A 10,512-nucleotide genomic window follows, 5' to 3' on the forward strand; every position below is an offset into this window, starting at 1 on the left:
AGACTAAAAAATGAAAGAAAAGACAGGACAAGAAAAGACTAGAAAAGACAAGAAAAGAAAGGAAAGGAAGCGAAAAGACTAGAAAAGACTGGACAAGAAAAGAAAAAAACTAGACAAGAAAAGAGCTAGACTAGAAAAATGAAAGAAAAGATAAGAAAACACAGGAAAAGACTAGAGAAGACCAGAGAAGAAAACACTAGACTAAAAAAGAAAGAGAAGACAGGACAAGACAAGAAAAGACTAGACTAGAAAAGACTAGAAAAGACTAGAAAAGACAAGACTGAAAAGGACAGGACAAGAAAAGACTAAAAAAGACAGGACAAGACAAGAAAATACTAGACAAGAAAAGACTAGACTAAACAAAGAAAGAAAAGACTAGAAAATGTGGGACAAGAAAATAGAAGACTACACAAGAAAAGACTAGACTAAAAAAGTAAGAAAATACTAATAAAGACAGGAAAAAAACAAAAACATACTAGACAAGAAAAAACTAGACTAAAAAAGTAGGAAAAGACAGCACAAGACAAGAAAATACTAGACAAGAAAAAACTAGATAAACAAAAAAAAAAGACTAGAAAAGATAGGACAAGAGAATAGAAGACTAGACAAGAAAATACTAGACAAGAAAAGACTAGACTAAACAAAGAAAGAAAAGACTAGAAAAGACAGGACAAGACAAGATGAGACAAGAAAAGACTAGACTAAAAAATGAAAAGACTAGAAAAGACAGGACAAGACAAGAAAAGACTAGACTGGAAAAGATTAGACAAGACAAGACTAGAAAAGAAAAGACAAGACAGTTAAAGACAAGATAAGAAAGAAAGACAGTAAAAAATAGAATAGAATAAGTCTTTAATGATCCCAAACAGAGGACATTAACTTGTTAGCATAAATCTATTAAAAATAGCAGATAGAAAATAAATAACACCTAAAATCATGTCATCCTCACGCTGAAAGTATTACAGTTTTTCTGCGCTCCATTTCTGAGAAATAACACTCATTTTTGGTAGAAAGTAGAAACACTTTAAGCAAATAAAAGAAATTACACTTTTACTCTGTCAATAACTGCAAATAGAACTTCATTGCAGCTCTAACTGTTAATGTTCCCTTCGACAGTCCTCTGATTCACAGGTAGCTCCGATCTCACAGATACTTCTTATCTTAAGTGGAAATGTTTGAGGCAGATGCTGCAGGGCTTAGGAGGTTCTGAGAGGATCATTTGTACAACCTAGTGTTCGTCATTCCACAATCCTACATCACAGCAAACAAATGTGTTTAAATCTTTGATTAGGTATTATGTTGTAGAATATGGACCCTGAAGGAAGAGACAAATGTTTCTGGCTACAGAAACTTCACATTTACCTGACTATGCATGTCATTCGTTTAGCTGCAGACTTATTTACTATAGTTGTCTTCATGCGACTACAAATACAATCTGAACCCATGGGTACTGAAATTGAGTTCCTACAGAACGCTGCCCCATCTGATGCAGCGCTGAACGCATGAATTGGCTGTCCCGACATATGCACTATTTCATTTGTGGGTCATTGTGTTAATGCATGTATGGATCGGGCCGCTTTACTGCCGTGAAGTGCTCAGCAGAGCATATGGCGCGCGGAAAACACCGACCATATGGGTGTGTGTGGAACGACAAAGAGGAGATTAGCCCGGCTTATCTGAAGACACCTAGGATGTGAACGCTACACCCCTGGCTGGGGACAGTCCTGGCGGTGCGGGGGATCGTGTGTCTGCAAGCAGGGAATTAAAAGCTTCTCATTGTCACGAGGCAAAACAGACTCGTCATTGTTTGGGGAAAAACAACTAATGAACTGTGTAAACTTTGACTCGAGAAAGCAGGTCTGCCACCAACATGCCATTCTAGAAATAGAAGTACTAGATGAGAAGAAGATTCATCTTTCAGATCATTTTACCTTTACTCACAGATAACAAAAGCAATCCCATCTAAAAATGTAATATGACTGAAACTCTTCTTGTTTCAGTGCAAACAGTAATGGTGATGAATCATGAACTGGAAGAAAAAAAAAAAGACAACAAATTCAAGAAATATGACTTTGCTGCCATCTGCTGGAAAGAAGGAGTAACACAACTTCCCATAGTACAGTAGTTACTCCCCTTAACCTATGGGTCAAAAATGACCCACACTCCCAAAACCACCAAATAAAGAAGCTTTTGAAACTGTTTGGGTCAAAATTGACCCATTTTAATACGTTAAATTGGGTCAATTTTGACCCAAAGACAAATACAATAGTTAATTAGATGTAACTCTTGAGTTTTGTTTGGGTCAAAACTAACCCGTTTTAAACCTCGTGCTATCCTAGTCATGTTTACATTAAAAGTGGGGTCATCTTGACTCCACAAGACAGCGCACTGAAGTTTTTTTTCAAGGAATTTTTATCTCCACTGGTGTCTATGGCAAACATAAAATCCTCTCCAACTTTGTCATGGGAGGGATCACACATCAGAGGTTGGGGTCATCTGGACCCCATAAGATAGCACAAGTGTGAAAACGCATCAATTTTGACCCAAAGACAATATAATAGTTAATTAGATGTAACTCTTGAGTCTTGTTTGGGTCAAAACTAACCCGTTTTAACCCTTGTGCTATCCTAGCCATGTTTACATTAAAAGTGGGGTCATCTTGACCCCTTAAGACAGGGCGGTGAACTTTTTTTTTTAAGGATTTTTTATCTTCACTGGCGTCTGTGGCAAAGATAAAATCCTCTCCACCTTTGTCATGGGAGGAATCACACATCAATATAAGGGTGGGGTCATCTGGACCCCATAAGAGAGCACAAAGGTTAAAGTTGAAAAGGTGTCAATTTTGACCCGAAGACAAAAGAATAGATTATTAGACATAACCCTTGTGTTTTGTGTTGCTCAAAACTGACATAATTACAAGTGTGAATATGGGTCAATTTGACCCGAGCACAATACATGGGTTAAAATCTAAAATCTATTGTGAACAATGAAACATCATGTTACTTATAACTTCAACAAAAATATTTTAAAAAGTGATTTTTTGCTAAACAAAACACTGATGAACATTAATACACTTAATTTTTCAACACAAACCAATTATCATAAGTTTTATCTTAAACACTAAAAGTTTATTATTGCATTTTATATGAATATAAAGTAAATTCTTCTCAATTAAAACTGACAAGATTCTGAAATTTCTTTGTCAACATATTAATCGTTTATGTGTTTTAGGGAATGAATTATAGAAATGTTTTAATGGTAACAAACTGAAAATTTTTCAATATCAGCTATTTATCATGCGTGCAAATGTGAGATTGGACTTTGTAGATTTCTCAGTGCAGCACACAGCTTATATCTAATGGACTTTTTTCTTTTGACTGACCCAGCTGCAGTCTCAGCTGCAGCTCGGTCTCGCTCTTTGAACAATTTCTAGATTTGTTTTTTGTTGATCTTTTGTTTTGGTGTCTTAGAGGATTTTACTTATTCAAAATGCATTTTTAAATAATCAACTAAGCAGAATTGAATTGAGTGCTATGAGGCTTCCCTTAGCAAAAAGTATTGCACTTGAAGTTTATTTTATTAAGTGTACTTTAGTGTAACACATATACTATAGAGCAGGTGTCCCATACTACAGCCCGCAGGCCGGATTCGGCCCTCTTCCACATTTGGCCCGGCATATACTGTATATGCATATACAGATACACATATATACATATATATTTTTTCTCAATGTGGCCGTTGAGACCCACACAGAATGTGACTTTTTATTCCTCCCTTCTGGAGTCTGAACTGTGACGGGAGAGGATAGACTATTTATAGGTTGAATTTTTAAAATGTTTTGGTATCATTTTTTCAGTGAAGATTACAGGAATAAATTATTTAAGATTTGGCTTTGTGTGGCTTCTTGTGAAGACATAGTTGTTTTTGTTTAGGGTGCGATGTTACACTTTTTCTGTTAGACTACAAACTGACCCGGCCCCACATCAAAGAAGAAAACAGTCGTGTGTCCCTCACAAGAAAAAGTTTGGGACCCCTGATAGAGACCGTTGGTCCCCAACCACTGGGCCCCAGAAAAAATAAATTAATAATATGTGTTTTTTATTTCATTTTGAAAAATAGATTCTCTGAACTATACTCTCAACCACTTGAGCTGTAAATTTAAGTCAGGGGAGCAAATTTATGGAGAAAAAATAGACTCACCCAGATTTGTGCATGTCTAATTCCTTCTTTGTGCGTAACATTGGGGTGATACTATTTTCTTTCCATACAAATGATTACGTATAAATGATCATTAATTCTGAAAAATCTTTGAGTTTTTTAGATGACCCAGATTCTCTTGGTGAGATTTCAGTTACTTGAATGCTAAGTATTCCGGCGATGTGCAACACAAGAAAAGTTGAAAGAGGAAGATTTCTTTGCAAATGGATAAGTGACAATGTTCCACTTGTGTTGTCAACTGGCGGTGTTATCGATATTAATAAAGTTGCAATGCTTTTAAGTATACTGGTACTTTGTCTGTCCCCACTCCGCCGGGTCGCAATGAAATCTACAGGGTTTCAAAAAGGTTGGAGAACGCTGCTATAGACCATGTACATGGAGTGTACAACGTACACTAAATCAATACTTTTTCAGAATAAACTGGAACATATTAAGTTTACAATTTATAGATATCATTTAAAAAGTAAACTTCAAGTATACTGCCTCACTTTTAGAAAGTAGTACACTTAAAAAGACTACGTTTTGCTAAGAATTTGCAAGTAAAGACAGAAGTTGAATACAACGGGGAAAAAAACAAAGGGTATATCAATACGTTTAAAAAAAAACGCATGACGAAAAAAACTTTAGAGACGATCCACATCCTTCTGCAAAGTCAGTTTTATTCATCTTGATTCATAGAAGCATCTTTAGAAAATATAACCATTTTCAGATCCACAAAAATCAAATTAAAACAACCCACAATCTAAGTTTGAATAATCTTTAGGATGGTAGAGGGTCCTCCGTCACAAACCAGACTTACAAAGACACTTATCAAACATCATCACAATTAAAAAGAGAACCAACTGGTGGTGGATCCACAATGTTTAGTGCAGTTTGGTTTCCATTATCTACATCGTCATTCAAATAAATACAAGTACAAACTCACTTGATAGTAGATTGTCAATAAAAACACACTGGAAGGGGAACAAGTCGTGATTCGCACAACAATCATACTGGACACACAGATACTGTTGGCTTTTAGGAACCTGCAGGTTTTCTCTTACATGAGAAAACCATTGTTAGGGCAAGCAGACCAAAAAAGTGTACTCGGAAAATGAAACGGCACATGCATCTTCAACTACTAATGGGATAAAAAGATAAGAATGAAATGCCAACTACTCCACATGGATTTAAAAGCTCGTTTCGCTCCAGTCTTCCTTGTTCCAGTCTCTCTTGCTTAGCTGCCTCCGTCCGCCCCTCCCGTGATGTCATAAAGCGTCACTGTTACCCACGTTGGGGCTATCGAAACCTGCAGGGGGAGGAAAATCGTAGCACCTATAAAAAGCTGCAACACTGAGATCAACAATGTATCCATTTTTGTTTAAGGAGCTAAATGGATCTCCAGCATCAGAGAAGATACCTATCAGCTATTAAGCTACGATCATACCACCTCGGCAACGTGTGTTTCAGGCTTCTGCGTATAAATTAATCTGTTCAGGTGTTTTGAAGATTTTCAAATGTCCTTGATGTATTTAGTCAAAAATAAAATAAAAATAGCTTCAAAAGTCTTCAAGATGTCCTTCACATCAGCGAATCAAACAAAAAACAAAAATCCATCTACCCGTGGGACACCTTTCCAAAAATGATTGTACCTTTCCAAATGCGTTTCCTTTAACTCCCAGCATGACATTTTAAAGAGTCTCTTTACCTCCCGGAGAGTCTATTTGGCTTCTTATTTAGGAACGCAACGCTCCTTTGTTTTCCCACATGTTCTGCTTTCTTTGGACTTTTATTCTCTTTCTCAGAACCAAAAAGTCCTTGCTTTTGACTTGACTTTTCTCTTGGAATGAATAATCTATTGATCACTCATATCAGGTAAAATCCTACATTGTAGATATTAGAGGAGAAACTGCATTTCTGCACTAGAAGGCATACTTAAAAGCCTTGATTTTTTTCCAAAAAACGACAGCCCGCTTTATAATACGGAGCACCTTTTATATGGATTTATTCTGGTTGTGTTTACTGATGTCAAAGTGATTTTGGGAAGTAAATGGTGCTATGTCAGCCTTTTTTAAATGTTTTGCAAACAAGTTTGGGTGTTAGTGTGAAGATGCTAACGCAGCTAGCATATAGGCTAGCAGTGTTGGACCGTGTTTTTTTTTTTTTTTTGAATTTTTACACTAACAAACTTGGGAATTAGCGTAGTCACAATAATGTTTATCTTAGTGGTGTCAGTCTGTTTTTTTCCATTTGTTACAAACAAGGTTGCTATCTACAGGTATTGTGAGTACATTAACACGGCTAACGTTTCTAAAGTAGTGTGTTTCAAACAAGTTCTACAGTTACTGTGTTACAGTTAATAAAGTCTGACTGACTTTGGACTTATTTCTGACTCTTTTGTCTCAGATACTGCGCGCCGTAGTCTGGTGAGAATTAAATTTAAAATAAGCGTGAAATTAGACCATTCATTGGCGGCGAGTCTTGTAATCTGATGCACCCTATAGTCTACACATTTTAAACATTGTGTATACCTGTATTATCAAGAATTATACACCAATTTTAATTAGTTTTTTGTTTAAAAAGTTAATTTTTGAAGATTAGCCAAAGTTTTCTCACCAAAATTTCATGGGAGCAGCCATTTTGAGATGTGCGGGAAAAGTCTTTCTACTGCCCCTTGTGGAATGTTAATGCATTACAAGACAGCACCAAATTCTTTACAATAGGTTTGTAAGGTAAGTTTGGATAATGCTAGGGGAGATGGGGCCTCAGAAATGGGCGTATCAACTATGATACAAAGGGTTATATAGGGTTTATTTTAAGGATTTCAAACGTCCTAAACCAGGATTTGGTACTTTTGACAGTGAAACCAAAATCAGTTTTTTTGCAATAACACATCTCAAAATGATCCCAAACTCTTAATTTTACCCTTGACCTCAGGCAGCTTGGATTCTTTTTATTTACTCAAATTGAAGAAGAGCGGTCATTCAAGAGGCAGTTCTGAATAAACCTCTTTAATGCCATAATTTGATAAATCCCTTTCAAATGAAACTTCCTTGAAACCGATTTTAAAAAACTATAACTCTGCATTTTGGGGTTTTATAAAGGCAGTGATTATTGCCTCGAGTTCCACCACCTCAGGTTTTGATTTTTCAGTGCAAAAGGTGAATGAATGAGCTCAGTCAGGACTGTAATTACAAGAGGAAATGAAGAATAAAAGAAGGTAATTAGCTTGATCTAAAACCAGTGATAAGGGCTTCTTGAGTAAAAAAAAATCTAATTTAATACGAACAACAAATGGACATATTTAGAAAGAAAAGTATTTAAATGAAGAGTTATAATCTCTTTATTTGATCAATTTGCAGCACATGCAGCATTCAATATGACTGGTATGACTCATCATAAAAAGAAGAGATTCTATTCAGCATGACTCAACGATTTAAAGAAGGGGTGTTGCTAATTTAACTTGTGCGAATGGATGCTTTTGACACGATTCTGTGAACTTATGACTCACAACTTTAACACTTAAATGGTGACTTTGTTGTCATATCACACATATGAGATGGTAGCAAATAGATGCATGCTGTTCCAACCGGGCATGCATCTGCTTCCTGCGATCTGAAGAGCTGTTCAGAGGGGAACCCAGAGTGTGTGAATTTATTCTATATATTTATTGCTTGGAAACCGATTTGAGCTAATTCTAGTGTTCTGTACATTTTTCTTCTTTGGGAAAGCGGTAAGGGACACACATGAGGTAGGGGTCGTAGGAACTCAAAAGAAATGAGAATACATGCGGACACACACAGCAGGTCATCAAACACCAATAGGTTGTGTTTGATTGAAAGCAAATGTGTTGTCGCTGTTGTGAAACATTACAGATACTTATTCAAGTACATGCTCCTGAGCATTCAATGCAGGGAAACAGTCAGTCAGGTGTACCTATTTCAAACGAGCCGGACTTTCTAGTTTGATATGACTGAGCTGGAAATCCATTGTGGCCGTCTTCATCAGCTGTAGTTGTAGATGCAACAGCTGTAAGCATTTTTTCATCTTAACAAACATCAGGAGGCATTGAACTCCCTGAATACGAAAAGCGTTGGTGAGTTTACTTAAAGCCCACATACGGGGGGTTGACCCATCCGAGTACTCAGGGTTTGGGGGGATGGTTTGGGTCGTAGAAAGGGTCGGCCGCATCTTCAAAGGTAGCGCAGGTGCGCTTTACTGTTCTCTTGAGGCTCGTACAGACATCTAAAGGGATGTTATGAAAATAGAACACACGATTGTCGAGCAAGTGGTGAATGTGTTAACTTATGGTGTTCACACTGGACTGTCACAATTTAATACTAGTTGGAAGAGGATTGGTGTCATATATACAACCCCCCATCATTCATTTCTCCTCCATGATCTTATTTCGTAAATTAAAAAGGATGGCATTTGAACGTCACTGCCAAATCAGAGGCCCTGATTGGTCAAAGTTTAACCTGGTTTAACATTTAACACCTGAAAATGGTCGAACAAACTTGTGTAGGGATAGTTTTGAACGTGGAAGCCCAAAACATACAAATACTGTAAATCTTCCAAATGTGGGCTGTCTATTATTGACGCCGGTTTCCAAAAGCCGCCGGGTCTCACAGGTGTTTGTTACTGTTAGACGCTCTCTCCAACAGTGGCCGGGCTCCATCTTCCCGCGGTTGTGCAGACGACGGGTGTCGGTAGTATTTTTGTGTAGCGATGGCCAAGAAACGCTCAATTAATTTAGCGTTTAAACTTTGTGCTGCGGCATACACCAAAGAACATTCTGATGAGGAATCTGCACCACATTTGTGGTGGATCCCAAATGTATCTGTGAATGAGTGATCTTGAGAAGAGCGACAAATAAACAATTTCCTAGTGGAGGTACAAAGAAAGTGAGTGACAAATTAGAAAAACTGGTTTGAACCAATGGACATATCAACCCTCCCACCTTCATGTTCCAAAAGGAAGTACCTGCTGGTTCCAGTAAGTCAAAATCCCGTAGACTTTATTGAGAAATAAACAGTTATTACTCAATCACTGTATTTGTCAGAATAACCCTTGTTGCTCTGCTACATTGTTCTTAGCATCTTCTTTCTAATCCTTATGTTTATTTATTGGCAGTTATTCAAGTTACAAATTGACCAATCAGATGCCTCCGTTGAAGCCTCAGTGTTGCCTGCTGCCCTCACCTCCAATGTTTGACTGACAGATTCTCCCGAGCCGCTTTTAGTGAAAGGGGCGTGGACTTCCAACAAGCTCATTGGTGATCGTAGTTAGCCTAAAAAAGTGACTCGGACCAATCACTGTCGACGGATTTCAAAAATGTCGGCAGACGTGTCTGAAAGCCAGACTCTTTGGCCTGAGGCGAGGCATTTTCTATGGGTGATGTCAACGCCTCGCTTTGTCTGGTGACATAATATATGTCAAGAGTTAGAACATTATTGAGCAAAATGATCCACATGAAAGCAAAGAGGTTTTATGATAAGGAGATTGATGATGCTTCAAACATAATAATCATAACTTCATACAATGTTCTCATCATTTCAATAAATCCTGAAATGTTCATCTGGTGTTGTCTGCATCTCTTGACCAAATATCACCGCGAAATGAACCCGGTAGCCATCACTATTCTGTGTGTGATTGAAGAAATGCCTTTCTTCAATAGACTAATAAATGCTGGACTACTAAAGGCAGATATATGATACGTGTGTTTACATAGACTTTTCATTGGAAAGGGTTGTTTGAACACGTGTTGCCGAGGGCAGTGTGAATGTAGCTCAAGGCTAATGAGAGCCATATGAACTCATGGTGTACTGGTGATGCCTTAGTAACTTCTAAGGTTTGTATCTACCTGTAAGGGCAGTAGTGACTAAGACTCCAATAAAAATGTGCTTTTAACATATTCTTGATGCATTTTTCTGATTATGGAGGACATATTTAAAGAAAATTCTTTATCCAAATCATTGTGAATTGGGAGCAAACCAATAAAAATGGTAAGTAAAGTTTCAAACTCTGATTAAAGTTGAGCAGAATGTCGCGATTAAGACATTTACCGTGGCAGGCGAAGGACGGATCTGCCGTCTCCACGCCAGACTTCACAGACGCAGACGGACTCGCCCCTTCACCTTCCTCCTCCGTGATGGGCGGAGCAGGAGGACTTCTCTGGCCTCCGCTCTGTTCCTCCTCCTGCCCTGCTGATGCTGTTTTAGGTAAAGCCTTGGTGTTTTCTGGAGAGGTATTATTTTCTCTCTGGAGGTCAGTGCTGGGCTGTTAGAGAAACACACATTTACACATTTGTGATGG

General features: G+C 37.7%; 1 long non-coding RNA gene across 1 annotated transcript; it reads right to left on the minus strand.

The window, feature by feature from the left end:
- Nucleotides 1–4,857: 4,857 nt before the first annotated feature.
- Nucleotides 4,858–10,484, minus strand: LOC112147488. Its single transcript, XR_002919465.1, has 2 exons — nucleotides 10,263–10,484; nucleotides 4,858–5,506 (listed from the first exon to the last, which is right to left on the minus strand). It is a non-coding gene; the product is annotated as an uncharacterized LOC112147488 (long non-coding RNA).
- Between the last annotated feature and the right edge of the window lie 28 nt (nucleotides 10,485–10,512).

This window comes from Oryzias melastigma, linkage group LG17 (genome assembly GCF_002922805.2).
Source record: "Oryzias melastigma strain HK-1 linkage group LG17, ASM292280v2, whole genome shotgun sequence".
Taxonomy (NCBI): Eukaryota; Metazoa; Chordata; class Actinopteri; order Beloniformes; family Adrianichthyidae; genus Oryzias; species Oryzias melastigma.